Here is a 7041-nt window from a genome sequence, read left to right as displayed (position 1 = left end):
TAAACCAGCTTAACAGGCCCATATCAAGCATTGAAATAGAAACAGCAATAAGAGACCTCCAAGCTAAGAAAAGTCCAGGACCAGATGGTTTTACAACGGAATTCTGTAAGGCCTTCAAAGCAGAGCTCACACCAATACTCCTCCAACTCTTCAATGAAATTGAAAGAGAAAGTTCACTACCGAACACATACTATGAAGCCATAATGACCCTCATCCCAAAACCAGGCAGGGACTCATCAAAGAAAGAGAATTATAGACCCATCTCTTTGATGAACATTGATGCAAAACTTCTTAACAAAATTTTGGATAATCGACTTCAACAATTCATCCAAAAAATCATACACCACGGTCAAACAGGATTCATTTCAGGGATGCAAAGCTGGTTCAATATGCGCATATCAACTAATATTATTCATCACATCAACAGAAGCAAGAATAAGAACCACATGGTTATCTCAATAGATGTAGAAAAAGCATTTGGCAAGATCTAACACCACTTTATGATGAAGGTTTTGGAAAAATTAGGAATCCATGGAACATTCCTCAATACAATAAAGGCTGTATATGACAAACCTACAGCCAGCATTATACTTAATGGTGAAAAACTAAAGCCATCTCCTCTTAACTCAGGAACAAGAGAAGGATGTCCACTCTCTCCACTTCTCTTCAACCTAGTATTAGAATGCCTAGCTACAGCAATAAGACAAGATGCAGACATAAAGGGGATCCAAATAGGGAAAGAAGAAATAAAACTCTCCGTCTTTGCAGATGACATGATCTTGTATTTAAAGAATCCCATAGACTCCACTCCCAAATTACTCAAGCTGATTCAAAACTTTGGCAAAGTAGCAGGGTATAAAATTAACCCCCCAAATCAATAGCTTTTCTGTATGCCAACAATGAGAAAAGTGTGGCTGAAATTAGGAAAGCAACTCCATTTGTAATAGCCCCACAAAAAATAAAATACCTAGTAATTAACTTAACAACTATGTTTATTGCAGCATTACTTACCATAGCTAAGATGGGTACCCAACCCAAATGCCCCTCAATAGGTGAATGGATCAATAAAATGCAGTATATATACACAATGGAATTCTATGCCTCCATCAGAAAGAATGAAATTGCCCCATTTGTTAGGAAATGGAAAGACTTGGGCAAAATTCTATTAAATGAAGTAAGCCAGGCCCAAAGAAACCTAAGTCCCATGGTTTCCCTTATTTGCAATAACTAGTGTACATCTGAGACATGCAGAAAAGGTCAGATAAGATGATGTTAAGCGAAATGAACCCCAAGATAGGAACACAAGTGGTTTTCTTTCTTTCTTGCAATTGTTTCTAATGTATTTATAAGGTACCATGTAATTTTTTGTTGCTTTCTATGTCCCTCTCCCACAGTATAACACCTGTTTTCACTGTATTTGATGTTGGTATAATTTGGGGAGTGTGGTGGGGGAGAGGAGAGGGAAATGTAGTTGTGGAAATGGGGAAGGCAGGGATGGTAGGGAAAAACAAAGAGGAGGCAACAATGCTTGAAAAGAAATGTACTCATTACCTTGCTCATGTGATTGTAACCCCTCTGCACAGTATTTTCACAATAAGAAAAATCTTATTTAAAAAGAAAAGATCTGTTGTGTGCATAGAGTGAGAAACTGATCTGTACACAGGGGTTTCAGGCTCACTGTGTCACTGATGTCTCACAGGCTAGCTGCCATGTAAACCAGAGCAAAATGATTTGTGTTCATTTGTGTTCCTAAAATGCCTTTAAAGTTCTGTTTAAAAGTAGTATTCTTATTTAAGATGCAAGGTATAAGATAGATAGATGGTGACATTCTGTGAAATACGAATATAAGCTATTTGAGATTAAAGGACTGTTTCAACCACAGACACTGCCTATGTGTAATCCTAATCACTCAGGGAGACACAGGAAGGACTATGGAGAGTTTCAGGTCAATCAGGACACACATGCATAAGTCCTCTCTCACTTGACATCACCTTGCTTCATGGAGTGGTGTTGGCAGGAGCAGAGAGGGAGCAGCGGCAGAAATAGCATTTGTTCAATAGTTTTGTCTGCCCCTGGCACTAAAACCAACTCCCCATGTGGTTTGTGGTTCTTTTAGATATTCAAATGCTTCCCTAGTGAAGCTTATGATATAGTCAGTGGATAATTTTATAAATGTTTTCTGTCTGTTTAGAAATCAGTAAGTGTAGAAATTCACCCAGCACAGCTGTGGCTATGAGGATATTTCATGTTTTACCACCAGGGGAAGTTGAGATATTTTAGATCTATCAGTGACAGAGGGATTAGTAGAACTTAAATGTAATCGAGAAACTGATAAAGATGGTCCTTTCCTAAGATGATGCCTATGCTGAGGGAAATAGCTGGGGTCTGCTTTGGATGTCTGAGTGGTCTGTGCATTTTCTGAGAGAAAATCCACTACACAGTCAAGTCTCAGTGGAAGCCTTTGCTCATTGTGAGGTTTGTTTGCCATCTAATGGTAGGTTTTTGGAAGGGAAGAACATGTTGTTCTAAGCTGCAAGAGGAAGGTGAGAAAGAGCCAACATTAGAGGAGGAATGGAGGAAATGGCCATGGAACATAGCATTATTCTGAGTCATACTTCAATTTGTACCTTGTTTTAAAAAAATGGGCCTGTGCCAAGGAGGCCCCTGTTTTCACTATTAGAGGTTGGTATAAATTGTGAAGGGGAAGAGAAAAAACAAATTGTTTAAATAGGGATATAGGGGACCCATTACAACAATGAGATGTACGAGACGTTAGGTCAAAAAATGAACTTTATAACTATGGTCTGGGATGAAGATGGGAGGGCAGGGATGGTAAGAGGTAACAAAGGAGGTGGCAAAAATGCTTGATAAGAAGAGTACTCATTACCTTGCTCATGTAATTGTAACCCCTATGTGTAGTATTTTCACAATTAAAAAGTAATAATGGGACTTTCAAAATCATGAGTTGATTAAGCAACAAGGTTTTAACATCTGAGTCATATAATTAATTGCTTTATATTTAACAAACATATTCTATTTATTTGGTGATATTCAGTAACATTACTATTTTTAAAAATCCGTCTCATTTTAAGTCTAGCTTTGTGATTCATTCTTCAATTCCTAGCTACTACTGTGTCTTGAGTCATTCTGCATGGGATTTGACTCTGTAATTCTCTCCAAACTATAGAAATAGCATGCTGGTGGTAGATGTTTTTGTCTTTGTCTTTCACATTTGGGAATAAGTGATAAATTGACTTCTGCAGTAACATTATAAATTCTGGTTTTGAGAGTCCCTGGAAGCTGAAGTAACCCAAGAACCCACTTGGACAAAGTCCTTGGTATGACATCTTCTGTCAAGTCCTCCAAACTGAGACTACTGCTTTGGTTCAGAGAATTTTCTATGCTGCTCCCAAGACAAGCTTCGAAATAGGACAGTTGGGCCAAGCCCTACAGAGATGTTTTTGTTAAAGACTGTATCACTGTGGGAGCAGTATCTATATATTGCATGCAGTAATAAACCCCCATATCTTCAGCCTCAACCCTGCTGATTTGCAGTGTGAAATCTGTGTCTGACCCACTGCCACTGAATCTGCCTGGGACCCCAGATGCTTGGTTGGAAGCCCAATAGATCAGTAGTTTCGGAGACTGGCCAGGCTTCTGCAAGTACCAAGATAGAAGGCTAACTCCAGCAAAATCTATGAGGCTCTGACTAGACCTGCAGGAGAGAGAGAGACAGTCTCTCCCATGGTGACTGGCAGGAAGAGTGGAGTCTGAGTCATTACAGCATCACCACTGGACCCTGAAATTAAAATTAATGAAAAGTACAATGTTATATATGGTATATAATTTTTCTGTGGTTATGTATTAATTCCCAATCCTTTTCATGGTTTTTCCTTCTATCCTAAAACCATTCAATATTTCAAAATATATACAAATATTAAAAAGCAAAAATAAGGTTCTAGATCTCATGTATTCTACCCTCTACACACTTGTCATAGTTGTCAACAAAGCTCAGGAACTGGTTCCATCTAGAATGTTCATCACTCTCAGATAATTAACTTCACCTGCCCCATTCTAGAGGACAAGTTATATGCATCTAACCCATGAACAGAATACAAACAAGAACCAGTGGCCCTGAGGGCTCACCTTCAGCCCCCTTTTCCATCCTCATCTCCCTCTGCCCTTACCAGTGATCCAGAGCATTAGGAGACCCAGAACCCAAGAACAGAGCCTCATTTTAGCTGGGAATCTAGGAGATTTGATCAGTGAAGTCAAGGTCAAGAGGAGCCTTTATGTCAAACTAGGGCTGGAAAGTTCTCCTTGGGGAGCACTATGCAAATCAGCAGGTGGGTGCAGCAATGTGAGAAGAACAAAGGGCATCTCTCTGGTGAAGACAGTGACTTAAATTTTTTGTGTGTTTGGAGAAAAGACCCACAAATACCAGGCTGGCTCCAGCAGTGGGTAGAAGGACCCCTCTCCCCTGATGCCTGGATCCGCAAGGAGGATGTGGTGTACTTGACCCTGTCAACTTAAAACACTAGAGGCCCAATTCAATTGAAATGTTTGTTCAGGAGTGTGTTGGTGAAGGGTCAATTTGATTGTACCTCTTCTGGTTATTCTAGAGAATGATACTGTAAACAGATTTCATTTGCCATTGTTTCTCAACACTTCTGTCCAATACCACTGTGGTTACAACTAGGTAAAGAAATCAAATACATACTTGAGTTAATCTGACATCACTGAAACAAAGTTAACTTATGATTAGCAAGTTATCAACAACTGTTAGAGATGTTCTTTGTAGAAGCCAGACACTGGTAGCTCATGTCTGTGGAGGCTGAGTTCTGAACACATGGTTCAAAGCCAGTCCAGGCTGAAAGTTCCTTTGTTACTCTTATCTCCAATTAATCATTCAGAAATTGGAGGTGGTGCTGTGGCTGAAAGTGGTAGAGTGTTAGCTTTGGGCAAAAGAGCTCAGGATCAGTGCCCAGGTCCTGAATTCAATCCCTACAAGTGATAAAAAAAAAAGGTCCTTCATAGAGGGGCTAATAAATTAAGTTCTTATGATTACTTGTGTCAAACCAAAATAACCCAGAGCATAAAATCCTCCTTACAGAGGGTGAACTAATAACATTTCTAAATGAAAGAGAAAAATGGCAGAGAAAACCAAATTTTACATAGTCCATTTCACAATGAGTAAATATGGAATGACACTTCTTCAGCATAACTCTTCACCAGACTAACAACAGCATTCTTAATATTTCTTTCTCTTCTATAAGACAGTATGAACAAGAATGCCAGTTACTTTCAGTTAGTTAGTGAGATTATGTAACATCTATTTTTAAATCTTTCTACAGAGTCTGCTCCTGGAAAAGTTATTAACTTTGTATTAGACCCTCCTTGTCCTGCCTGCATTCCATGTGGGCAGCCACAGCCAGGACTCCACACCTCATAGCAGGACCCAGCAAGAGTTGTGTTCATGTCTCAGTATAACAAACACTCAAGATAAAGTCTTCCCTAAAGCTTCATAATAAGCTACTAAGAAACTGAATGTTGGTTCAGAGTTGTACAGAGGAATTCAAATTCCACTTACACCATCCAGAGTCTGAAGAACATACATATCTGTTGGTATTGGCCACTGTTTGTGAAATTTTCTTATGGGTTACACAAAAAGTTTTTTCTATTAAACTTATTTTGTAGCAAATTTTTATTGTGATTAAGTGATTAAATAAATTTCACAAATTTCACAGGATGGTAATACTTATTTTCACAAAGTAAGTGATACTTATAGTCACAAACACAAGAATGTGTGGGATAAATTATATTTATCATGGTTCATAAAGTTTGTTAATTCTATGAGCTTTGACAATACAGCTATTTCTTCCACATGGGGTGATATATACATTTCTTTCCATTTGCTTAGTGTCAGCTTTTCCCTCTTTGCTGCTCATTCCCTCCCTCCCATTGCTTCCATTGAGTTGCTTAGTTCACTTTTATCAATGTCCAGTGCAGCTGATAGATCCCACTGTTGTCTGTTTTCCCCTGTTTCTCTCTGTTTCTCTGTCATCCTCCTAGTTTCCTTCTAATGTGCACATATGTACCATATATGTGGTATATATTATTTTTAAATATGTTTTTATTGTAAAAACACCATACAGAGGGGTACAATTACATGAGCAAGGTAATGAGTACATTTCTTATCAAGCATTGTTGCCTCCTCCTTTGTTTCCTCTTCCCATCCATTCCTTTCTCCGCCACTGTCCCCCCATCCTACCCACCCAACTTATTCCCCCTCAGCACCAAAGTTGCAAAGTTCATTTTTCGACAAAACATCTTGTAAATCTCATTATTGCAGTGGGGCCACATGTGTCCCTATTTAAACAATTTGTTTTTTCCCTTCTCCTCCCTAAATTATACCAACACCAAATACAGTGAAAACATGGGTTACACCATAGGGAAGTGACATACAAAGCAACAAAGAAATCATCTTATAAATATGTTATTTGTAAATTATTTCATTTATTTCTTTGCTGCTTGATTATGCAAAGAGAATGAGCATACTTTTTGAGATACCAGGACTGAAAGAAAGTTCCAAACAGAAATTAAATGCCAATCACATGGAAGGGGAAATGACTAACACAGGTAATTTCCCATTAGGTTGTAACTTCAACCATGTATATGAGTTATAAATGATATAGATCAAAAGAAATGATATAAATCAAAATGATATACATCAAAAGAAACCCTTTTATTTCCCCCACCCCAAGGATGAGCAACCATAACAAGACTCATATATGACTAAATTTTTGTGCATTTTTTAAACTTTGTGTGTGTTTGTGTGTGTGTGTGTGTATGTTTGTGTGTGTGTGTCTTGGGACTTGAATTCAGGGTCTGGGCCATGGCCCTGAGCTTTTGTACTCAAGGTCAGCACACTTCCACCTGAGCCACATCTCCATTTCTGTAATTGTTGGTTAACTGGAGGAAAGAGTCTCTTGTACTTTCCTTTCCTTGGCTGGCTTTGAACTGGGATCAGCAGGTCTCAGC

The 7041-nt window shown here is 38.6% G+C and overlaps 1 pseudogene; it reads right to left on the bottom strand.

Annotated features, from left to right (window-relative positions):
• Nucleotides 1-3447: 3447 nt before the first annotated feature.
• LOC106000736 lies at nucleotides 3448-4307 on the bottom strand (annotated as a pseudogene).
• Nucleotides 4308-7041: the final 2734 nt, after the last annotated feature.

This window comes from Dipodomys ordii, unplaced genomic scaffold, assembly GCF_000151885.1.
Source record: "Dipodomys ordii isolate 6190 unplaced genomic scaffold, Dord_2.0 Scaffold237, whole genome shotgun sequence".
Taxonomy (NCBI): domain Eukaryota; kingdom Metazoa; phylum Chordata; class Mammalia; order Rodentia; family Heteromyidae; genus Dipodomys; species Dipodomys ordii.
The sequence above is the reverse complement of the archived record's forward strand: the minus strand, read 5'-3'. Positions and strand labels throughout refer to the sequence as shown.